Source organism: Macrotis lagotis, chromosome X, assembly GCF_037893015.1.
Source record: "Macrotis lagotis isolate mMagLag1 chromosome X, bilby.v1.9.chrom.fasta, whole genome shotgun sequence".
Classification (NCBI taxonomy): domain Eukaryota; kingdom Metazoa; phylum Chordata; class Mammalia; order Peramelemorphia; family Peramelidae; genus Macrotis; species Macrotis lagotis.
This window is the reverse complement of record NC_133666.1, coordinates 498,322,854-498,334,734: the sequence shown is the minus strand read 5'-3', so window position 1 is coordinate 498,334,734 and position 11,881 is coordinate 498,322,854. Positions and strand designations below refer to the sequence as shown.

Sequence of the window (11,881 nt, the reverse complement as noted above, 5' to 3'; positions counted from 1 at the left end):
TCCTTCTATTTTTCCTTCTCCTCCCTCTCTTCATTTCTCCTTTTTTCCTCTCAGTTCCCTATACATTTCTCCCTTCTTTTCTTTTTTCCCCATTTTCATTTTATTCTTTTTTTTCTCTTGTGTCCCTCCTGTTACTATTTCCTCTCTCCCCATCCTATCCTCTTTGTATCCTTCCTGTCTATATTCTTTCTTTTCTTAATTCTTCTCTCCCTTCATCTTTACTTCTGTCCCTTAACCAAACCCCCTTTCTCTCTATCTCCCTCAACATCTCTTAACTCCTCACAGGCCTCAGCTTCCCCAGTCCTTATTGCTCTACTCATTCTTCCCTGATCCAAATCCCTGAGCCATGATGCTGTCCCCGATGGTGGCTGGGGGGGTTGTGTTCCTGAGACTCTTCCTCCTTTCCAAGAACACGCTCCAGAGGCTGCCCCAGCTGTGCTGGGAGGAGGCCGACACGGTCATTGTCTCAACCAGGCTAGTGTCCTCAGTCCAAGCTATCATGGCCTCCACAGCTGGCTACATTGTCTCCACCTCCTGCAAACATATCATGGATGACCAGCATTGGCTATCCTCAGCTTACACTCAGTTTGCAGTGCCCTACTTCATCTATGACATCTATGCCATGTTCCTGTGTCACTGGCACAAGCACCAGGTCAAAGGTCATGGAAAGGATGAGGGAGGGGCTGGCCCCCCAGGAGGCACTTGGGCTGTGGCCCGAGGCTACCTGCACCAGGAGTTCCTCATGATGCTGCACCATGTAGTCATGGTGCTGGTCTGTTTTCCACTATCAGTGGTGTGGTGCCAAGGCAAGGGCGACTTCTTTCTGGGCTGCATGTTGATGGCGGAAGTCAGCACACCCTTTGTCTGCCTAGGCAAGATCCTCATCCAGTACAAGCAGCAACACACCCTGCTGCACAAAGTGAATGGTACCTTGATGCTGCTGAGCTTCCTGTGCTGTCGAGTGCTGCTGTTTCCCTACCTGTACTGGGCCTACGGGCAGCATGCAGGCCTGCCCTTGCTCTCTGTACCCCTCAGTATACCAGCCCATGTCAACCTGGGGGCCGCCCTGCTGCTTGCTCCACAGCTCTACTGGTTTTTCCTCATCTGCCGGGGGAGCATGTCGCCTCTTTAGGCCTCGGGGACCCACCCCTCCAGTCCCCAGTCAGCCCCCGGGACTTCACGATGGGCCCCGGGACTGAGGAGAGGGAGAGGGTTGGGGCACCCATTCCTCCAGGAATTGGGCTCTGGGACTGATGGGTAGGGATGGGAACTAGGGGCCTCTCCAGTGGTCCTAGAGATGCCTATGAACTGAGGAATGGCTAAACAAATTGTCAATTATGTTTGTGATGGAATACTATTGTCCTATAAGAAATGATGAGTAGGATGGTTTCAGAAAAAACCTTAGAAAACTTAAATGAACTAAAAAAGTGAAGTGAACAAAACCAGGAGAACATTGAATTCCATAATTACAGCCTTGTAATGATGGTTAGTTTTGAAAGCTACTCTGATCAATACAATGATCAGAGATTATTCCAAAGGACCCATGATAAAAAAAAATGCTATCACCTCAAGAGAAAATAAATGAACTCAATACAAATTGGAACATATGTTTCCACTTTATTTTGTTGTTATTATTTGCAGTATTGTTAATATGTGAATACATTTTTTCAGGTTTTTGCAAGGCAAATGGGGTTAAGTGGCTTGCCCAAGTTCACACAGCTAGGTAATTATTAAGTGTCTGAGGCTGGATTTGAACTCAGGTACTCAGTACTCCAGTGTCGGTGCTCTATCCACTGTGTCACCTAGCCACCCCTGTAAATACATTTTGCATGACTTCACAATTATGAAAGATATATTGCTAGCCTTCTCAGAAGGTGAAAGAGTGGCCAAAAGGAGGTACTGAATTTGAACCACAATTTTTTAAAAAAACAAATTGTTAAAAATTATTAAATGACAAAGAGACTTCTCTAAATATCTAATTTGCTTTTAATTAGGAAATCTAAGTGACACATGATAATGACATGCTATTATGTAGCAATAAAAAATTGGAACAAATCTGGCAAAGTTCTGCATTTTTTATCACACGACCACATTGCACTAAACTTCATACTGCCTCCTTAAAGGAAATGCTCAATCTAAAATATTATTTCTTATGCATTTTAATACAAAACAGCTTAAAATATGTCTTTTTAAGAGTTCATTACTTTCTCTAAACAGTCATCTGTCTTAAACACTCTCCCTAATTTCCTTGTAAAATATTTTCTTCTCTCCTGGTCATTTGTTAGAATCATCTAAAGCATTGAGGGTCATAGTCAAGGTGTATTAGGGGTGAGACTTGAAGTTTCCTTGATTCTGAGCTAGTTCTTTATTCCCCATGCCATGTTGTTTCTCATAAACTAAGGGAAAAAATTATTTTAAATCCTTATCTTATAATTTCTTGTCTATTAGAGGAAAAATTGTTTTTATTAAACTTTTATTCTTCATTTTTTATTTCTAAGATTCTAATACTTAGCTGTCTTAGAGGGAGTTAGATAAAATGTGTAATGAATTGCACGTGGTGTTTTTGAGAACCCGATTTCAATTCCTTCCTGAAAGGGACACCTAACATTGTGTCCTTGAGAATGCTACATAACTTCCTTCAACCTCAAGCATTTCATATATAAAAGAGATAAAAATGGCATTTGCATTGCATATTTATTATTAGATTAATATAAGGTTAAAATATGTGAATTGTGTTGCAAACCTAAAAGTGCCAAATCAGCCTTTATTATTATTATTTCTCCTGCCCTACATAAAACCATAACTGACTTATTATTTGTGTTTCAGTCTTCCTGATCTAGATCTTAAGGATAAGACTGAATTTTTCTCTATAATTCCAAGGCAGTTGCCTTGTATTTGAAGCATGTTGTTCCCAACTCCTAGCACAGAGCTATTCAAATAATATGCTTTAGGGCTCAGAATTTTTTAAAAAATGAAAATACTGATTTCCTTAAATGACCCCAGATCTTTTCTATAAACAAATTTCAAATTTAAAAAATTTTAATTTAAAAATTAAAATTTTCCATCAGTAATTATTATATGGCTGGCAGGACTGGATCACTACATTCTCTGCAGAACTAAAAATAAATGTTACTCAGAGGATAAGAAAGAAGTGTGTTCTTGGTATGAGCAAGCTTCAATATATAACACATAAGGGATGACACAGAGCTGTGATAAATTTAGGATCTCAAGAAAGAAATATATTTTCAATAAATAAAATGAATGAGTTATGTGGAAAAGTGAGAGACACCTGGTATCTTTGATATATAAAAAGAATGAGTCAACCCCTCTCCCCCCACCCCCCAGCACACTGGATATATTCTGTCCTCATATATGACAGAAATGAAGAGGGAGAACATCCTACAAATGGAACACAGCATTTGAAGGGCACAGGTTGGTTAAGATATAAGGTGTAGCAAGATTGGAAATGTGGAGTAATTTATGAAGGAATTTGGATATCAATGAAAAATTACATTTGATCTTAGAAACCCTTGGAAGATTTTATTAAATAAAGAGGGAGCATAGTCAGATCTGTGCTTTAGGAAGATCACTTTGGCAGTTTGTTGGAGGATGACCTGAAATGTAATATATTATAGTACATTTTTTCATTAACTTTTTATGGGATTAATTAAATGGAAAGAAAATATTGCAAAATCCTAAGCAGGGCGTTTCATTCATATATCTGCTTGATGAAACAATGAGTAAAACCAACTAGAGACATAAAGCAATTAGCTGGAATTCAGCCTGTACACTCCCAAGAAAACAAAGTAATCTTGTGCATTTGATCAGAGTAGAGAGACTATTTGGTTAATTCAAGTTCATCTCAAGCTGTTTGTACCTTGCATATTGTTCAAAGCTATTAAATAATTATCTTGTTCTGCTTTCATTTTTTTTTCAGAGAAAACGTGAATAAATGGTACACTTTAGAAACTAAATGATGAATTCTTTTCCTTTTCAGAGAACCACAAAAAGGTTCACTGCTTCGAGATTGATATATCCACAACCCATGACATCATTTTCTTATGGGTTAGTAATGTTTGATGCTTAATACTTAAAGGCAGATATTATTTCACCCTGATCTTCAGGAGACATCTTCATTTAGTTTCAAAAAATAAAAAAAATTTAAAAATCTGCCTTCCTTGGGAATTAAATTTTATTTGTAGTGTTAATGTTAAATACTATAGTGGCCTCTCAGCAGCTCTTTCAAGCTTTGAAATGATTTCTCTAGCTTTTCAACTATACAACTGCACATAAGAAGGCCCACTTGACCTAAAGAGGCATTTACTCAGCTGTTATGAAATCTGTAATTTAGTAATCCTTTTTTTTCATATTGATAAGACAGTAAGGATGCATGTGAATTAGGGAATGGCTAAACAAATTGTGGTATATATATATATATATATATATATATATATATATATATATATATTCATGTTGAAATATCACTTTGCTATAAGAAATGATGAGCCAAACAATTTTAGAAAAGTATGGAGAAAACTCCATGCAATAAAAAAGTGTGAAACGAGCAGAACCAAGAGAATATTGTAACAATAATATTGTTTAAGAACATCTCAGAACAACCAAGTCATTCTGACTATTATAAATTCCCATATTAACCACAAAGATAAGAAACTACGAAAGAAGCTATTTGAATCCAGAAAAAGAACACACATGTATGTGAATATATATGCGAAATGTTTATATATATATATATATATATATATATATATATACATGTATTTGCATGTTTAGGTGTGGATATATGTATACAGACATACAAACACAGGAATTTATATATATAGTTGTGTCTAATGGTAGCCATCTCTAAGTTTGTGGGGAGAGAAAGGGAAAAAAGAAAGTCATATGATAGCTTTGCTTTCTATTTGAAAGTATTAGCAAGTAGCACATAACGGATCTGCAATTTTAGGTGCAATCCTTTGTTTTTCAATTCCACTTTGTTATGGAAATGCTTGTTTTATTTTTAAGTTCAGAATGAAATATAAGTTAGAAAAATAAAATAACAAAACAAAATTATTTTAAAATCTATTTCAACTATAATCAAATTAAAAGAAAGATGTCTTTGATGGTGATTGGATACCTTATGATTTGATGTGCATTCTAAGTACAATCCAGCTACTGAATGTGGTTACTGTTGTTTATATATAGGAACCTGGCAATTAGGTATTGTGGGACTAAACTATTTCACAAGCATAATGAGGGATAGAATTACGTTTATTGAAAGCAATGGGGTACCATGGAGAGTATGAGTTAGATTTCAAGGTTCAAATATATTAACAGTGCTGACCCTACATGTAATTCAATTCAATTCACCACAGTAACTTTCATGTTTAGAATAGGGAGCTAGTCACAGGAGAAATTTCAAAACTTAAATAAGACATAGTCCCTGCTCTCATGAAATTTAATAGTTTAGTGATTTGCATATCAAAGTAGAAAGGGATACAAAGAGCCATTAAGCCTAAACCTAACCATAAAAAAACCAACAGAAATCTCCCATAATTTCTTCAACAAGTTGTCATTCAGTCTTTTTTTTTCTTGAAGACTCCAAAGATATGAATCTCACTACCTACCACATCATCACATTCAAATTTTGGATGTTTCTAATAATTATAAAAATATTACTCATATCCAGTCAAAAACATCTTAGAAATGTCTATACAGTAGTCCTCATCTGTGGTCAACAAAAATAATTCATTTGTTTTATCTAGTAACTTAGTATATTTCATAAAGTTCTCCTTAGTATTAAAAAAAATCTCTTCTCTAAGCTAAACATTCTCATTTTCTTCTACCATTTCTTATATGGCCAAATTTCTGCATCAAATATTAATCTTATTATGTTTCCCTGAATGTAACACAAGTTATCAATGTTCTCTCTAAAATGTCATTAATAAATAATCTTTGTTTGATTGGGAAATGTGTGATCTAGGGATTATTGCCTTATGAGGATAAGAAAACAGAAAATACAGTGAAAAAAGAGGGCCTAGAGCAGAACATTTCATTACAACCAATGGGAAAGAGTAATGATATAGATGATGTCACAGGAGTACTCAGTCAGGCAGGAGAACCAAGAAAAGAGAGGTAGGAAAGAGTAATGCCCTAAAAACACAGAAAGAAGTATTACAAAGAAGTCAATATACAAGGGTTGAGGGGGGGGGGGGAAGTAAAAATGAAAAGAAAAAAGTCATCTTATTTGACAAAAATCCTTGGAAATTTCAGGGGAAAAAAAGTATTATTAATTTGATTAATGTTGTTAGAAGTCAGACTGCAATGTTGAAAATTTAATTAAAGGAAAACAAGCATAAGGATTGATGTACAGGAGTTTGACTAAGAAAAAGAGGAGTTAAGATGTTAGTTTGAGAGGTTGACAGGGTCTAATGGGAAGTTTGGGGTTTTTTAATTTTTTTTTTTAGCTAGCAAGGATGAATCCGGTAGGAAAGGAGAGTTTGAAGACAATAAACAGACAAGAAATACATGTAGGTGGGTTGGGGAGAGTGGGGGTCGTGGTGGTCCATTGGAGAAGACAGACATATACATATTGAAAAATGAAGTGTACAGAGAGAGAGAGAAACAAAATTTAATGAAAAAAGCCCCTTGGTGACATAAAGACAAACAAGCTACTTGGCAATTTTTCCTTGATTACAATTTTTCCTTTGCCTAGGTGACCCTTCCACTAACTATAGGCCCTCAATGAAAAGGAATAACACTGTAAAGGAGCTGAATTCACACTGACTAAACGAAACCCCTCAATGGGCTTTTTATTTTCAGTTTTGCCTTGGTTATTACATGGATGAATGGTACTATAAATGAAAAGCATCAAGCCATGGTAGAAGACCCAAGATACAGTTATGAGTGATTATTTTTTTCCTCACAGCTTTTTCTTCTACCATTCTCTTTCACTTTTCAAGAAAAGATATAACAGCAACAAAAGCCCAACAAAATTACAGTTGCCATAGAAACATTTATGTCACCAGTATATGTCAAGTATTGTGCAAAGGAAGAAGAAATGTATAGATAATATTATGAAAAGTAAAAATTTCTAATTCTGATAAACTAAATAAATGAAGGCATTTCTGACAATGTTAAAAAATAGAGAGGAAAAATTAAAACATGAAATGTTCTTGTAAATAAGGTTTATGGACAAGTTAAATTGTTCATGATACCTTTTTTAGGTCTTTTTATTATGCATCATAGAGATATAAGACAGCTTGATATAGTGGGCAGAAATCTATATCGAGTCAAGAAAATGTGAAATCAGATTATATTCAGACACTTAAAACTACATGACCTAAGATGAATTGGCTACTCTCACTATGCCTTTGTTCATCTTTAAAAGTAAAGAATTGATTACAATGATTTCAAAGTCCCCTTTTTAGCTCTAAATAAATGATTTTATGATAATTAAGGAACGTTAAAATTATTAACCTGTAACTGCTATTAATGTATTAAAATGATATTATTTTTGTATATACTAAAGCATATAAGAAAGATTAAAGGAGACACTCTAGCATAATGGATAGAGGTCTAATCCTTGGGATAGGGTACAAGTCCTGCCTTTTACATGTACTACCTAAGTAATCAGGGATCTCTTAAACTCTTATTGCCTCAAGCATCCTTCTTAATGTAATAACTACAAAATGGATGACTATCAAAATCAGTGAAGAAATCACAAGTCCAGGACCTCCCTCCCTGCCATGAAAAGAAGTAAACTTAAAACTGCAATCAGGGAGGCTAGGTGGTACAATGGATAGAGCACTGGCTCTGGAGTCAGGAGAACCTGAGTTCAAATCCAGCCTCAGACAACAATTACCTAACTGTGTGGCCTTGGGTAAGCCACAACCCCATTGCCTTGCAAAAAAAAAAGCTACAATAAAAGAAATCTTTTTTAGCAAACTATGAACTGCTTGATTAATATTGTTTCAATAACTCATTAAATTCTGATTAATTAATTTTTAATTGTGAAATCTTGAAATTAAAGGTAAAAAAGACAAAGTGCCACTACAAAGAAATTAATAATGAATATTGGGAAGATGATATGATCCTTTCTGATTGAAAAGACATCCATATGATTATTTTTTGAGTTTAATTAAATACCACAGCTAGGCCTATATAACAAAGACATAAAAAATTTTTTAGCAGTTATCTTTGTGGTCACTAAGAATTGGACATTGAAGAGATGCTCATCAATTGGGGAATGGCTAAACAAGTTGTGATATATGATTGTAATATTGTGCTATAAGAAATGATAAGCAGGATGATTTCAGAAAAACCAAGAAAGACTTGCATGTACTGATGGATGGTGAAGTTAATGGAGTCAGAAGAACGTTGTAAACAGAAATAGCAATGACATTTGATATAAAGAACTATAATTGACAGTTATTTTCAGCAATACAATGATCCATTTTGATACCAAAAAATTAATGATGAGAGATACTGTCTCCAGAGAAAGAGTTGATGTTGTTTAAATAAAGACTAAAGCATGGCATTTTTTTTACTTTTTTTTCTTTTATTTGCTTTCTTGTACAAAATGAAAAATATGGAAATGCTTAACATAATTGCACATATATTATCAATATCTGATTGCTTACTGTTTTAGGGAGTGGGTAGGGAGAAAAGGGAGAGAAATACAGAGGGAAGGAGGGACAGTATTTGGAACTCGAAATCTTAAATAAAAATGTTTTAAAATTTAAAAAATACTTCTAAAATAAATAAAAGCATTTAAACAACAAATGAGTATGATTTCAATATAATCTCTATTCCCACTTTGTAATCAGAGAAGAAATGACTCACTTGTTTGAATCTATTGGAAACTTTGAGTCATTTATTTTTATCATTGAAATATTTGTATTAATTGACGAGCAATAAACAAACCCCAAAAGAGAAAAGTCCTCATTTTAATAATGAGCTTTTGTGTACATGTCATCCATCAATTTTAATTATATACCTGAGGTTGCAATTGTTGCAATTATATAATTTTTAATTAGGTAACTATCTATAATACACTTTACATAAAACAAAAGAAAGCAACCTGAGAACAGTTTTTAAATAGAGGGTTTTCTTTTAAAAAAAAAAAGTTTCAATACTTGGAATAAATCCCAAATCAAATTCTTACAAGGATTATAATGCAACATAATTGGGCTGGAATTAAGTTTAGCCATATTATGCTTTGATAATGATAGATTATTTTGAATAAAACTGTAATTTTATTCCTTTTTTCTGTCTAAAACACTAAGAACATTATATTTCTAAGCTTGGGATTTTTTTAAATAACACAATGTTTATAGCAGTTTTGTGGTGGAAAAAACTGAAAAATTGAGGGTATATCCATCAACTGGGTAATGACTGAAAAATCGGGGTATATGATTGTGATGAAGTATTATTTTGCAATAAGAAATGATAAGCTGGATACTTTCAAAAAAATCTGGAACATACATGAATTGATACAAAGGCAAGTAGACAGAACCAGGGGAACTGTACAGAATTGTACAACAGTATCATATAAAGATCAACTATGATTGACTTAGCTGTTCTCTACAATAAAATGATATGAAATAATTTCTTAGGATTTATAATAAAAAAGTGCTATCCATCCCCAGAGAAAGAATTGAAGGAATTTAAATAAGCATACTATTTTTGTTTTATTTGGGGGAGGGGGATAATCTCTCTTCTTTTCCAATATGACTAATATAGAAATATGCTTTACATGACTGAATATATATATATATATATAAAAACCTGTATTAAACTGATTACTTTCTCAATTAAGGGCAGAGATGAAGTGAGTGAACTTGTAACTCAATTTTTTTAAAAAAGAATATTAAAATTGTTTTTAATGTAATTGGAAAACTATAAAATAAAATAAATTTTAAAAGAAAAGAGAAAGAAGAAAATTGAAATAATATATGCTGAAGTATGTGTGAGACATAACATGTAAAGTTGGCCTTGACATAAGAATTACCTGGGTACTAATCTAGCTTCTAATACCCTATTGGGCAAACAATTTAATGCATCAATGCCTCAGAAAACTTCCATGTACCAATGAAATCACAGTACAGAAATCACTCCCTGAGTACTAAGCTAAATAACATACTATAAGGAGGCATAGCCTATGAAGTTAAAGAATAAAAGAGAGAATGAGTAATTAATAGGAAAAATGATCAATAATAAAATTCATGATCTCAGAAAGTTATATAAACATTAATATACTTAAGACCTCAGAAAACTATATTTGAATCCTGTCTTTTATAGTAGTTGTAAGAAAAAAGTCAAGGTATTTAACATCCCAAGGCCACAGTGTCTTCATTTGTAAAACTATCAGTTCAAGTGAAATGTTTCTAAAGTACATAAACATCAAACTGCTACATAACTGTCAATTCCCATCAATAAATAGGTATCAAAAAAGCCTAATATAAAGCGTCAGATTTTTATGCCACAAGATTCAGTGAGCATTTGCTGAATAACAATACTGTAAATGTGTTTCTGGAAGGAATAAGATAGATAAACGAGGTTAAGGATAGAAATAATGGAGAGAACATTTGAGTTAAATGGAGAAACAGGAGGGAAATTTTCAAGAGTATGTTATGGACCACCTGGATAAAAGCAGAAATTTAAAAAGAGGGTCAGAAAATGTAACATATAAATAATACTGATATTGTGGCATTGAAAAAATAATTGAAAAACTCTTCCAAGTTTCTATTTGTCAGAAACAGATCAGTTAATAAATTATCAATTGCCAATAACAATTTCATCCTTTAAAATAAGGGGAAAATTACAAAGGAAATGTTTCTTCAGTTAATTCTCTTTCTCTACCATATAATGCCTCTGTGACAAATTTTTTTATACAAATTCCTTCTCTGTTCCTTCTTTTTATTTAGATGTTCTGTAACATACTTCAATTTTAAAAATAATTCTTGTTTCTCCTATTAACCTTCACCTAAATATTTTTGTCTTTTTTTCCTGCATATACTTATACACACACACACACACACACACACACACACACACACACACACACACACACAATACAGAGTTCCATTTTACCCATGTTTGTTTCTTTTGAAAAAAACTAAATTCAGCCATTTGTTTTATTCCACTAATTCTCAGTTATATAAACAAAATCAATTTTTTCTCCTTATATTAGGACATAGTACTTATTACTATCTAAATCCTTTAAATTTTTTGTATACACTTGAGTTTATGATTTTTACTACTAATTTTTTCTTTTTCTTTTCTTTTTTCCATTCTTGTCCATACTATATTTTTATATTTAACTTGGAGAAAATCCATAGGTTACATCCTCCCCCTGTTTGTTTAAAGCCATTTTGATTAAATTTGTGAGATTGTATATGCAGTCTTATCAGTCTTTGTTAGATACATTTCATCTCTGATCAGAAGTCCAACTCTGATTCATAGATACCAATTTCTTAGTATTTTACTTCCTAATTCATTTTTCTTTCTTCTGAATTCCTTGTTTTTAATGATTAACAGTGAGGAAAACACAACCTGTGCCCTTCATTTGCCCAAGACATTATAATCTTTTTCAGTACCTTTTATGTCACTCCTGGTAATATCCTTTGTATTTATATTAATTACTATACATCTTGATGCCTTTCTTCCTAATCAATATGCATTATTAAATACCTATGGTATATCAGTCATTGTTTTATGCTAAATATAGAGATAAAGTGGAATGATCTTTGCTCCGAAGGAATTTGCATGTATATACTATATAGAGAGAGATAGATAGATGGATATATATATATATATAGAGAGAGAGAGAGAGAGATAGGTAGATAGACAGACAGATAGATAGATAGATAGATAGATA

General features: G+C 33.2%; 1 pseudogene; it reads left to right on the top strand.

The window, feature by feature from the left end:
- Positions 1 to 346: 346 nt before the first annotated feature.
- On the top strand, positions 347 to 1,132 carry LOC141501665 (ceramide synthase pseudogene; annotated as a pseudogene).
- The last annotated feature ends 10,749 nt before the right edge of the window (positions 1,133 to 11,881 follow it).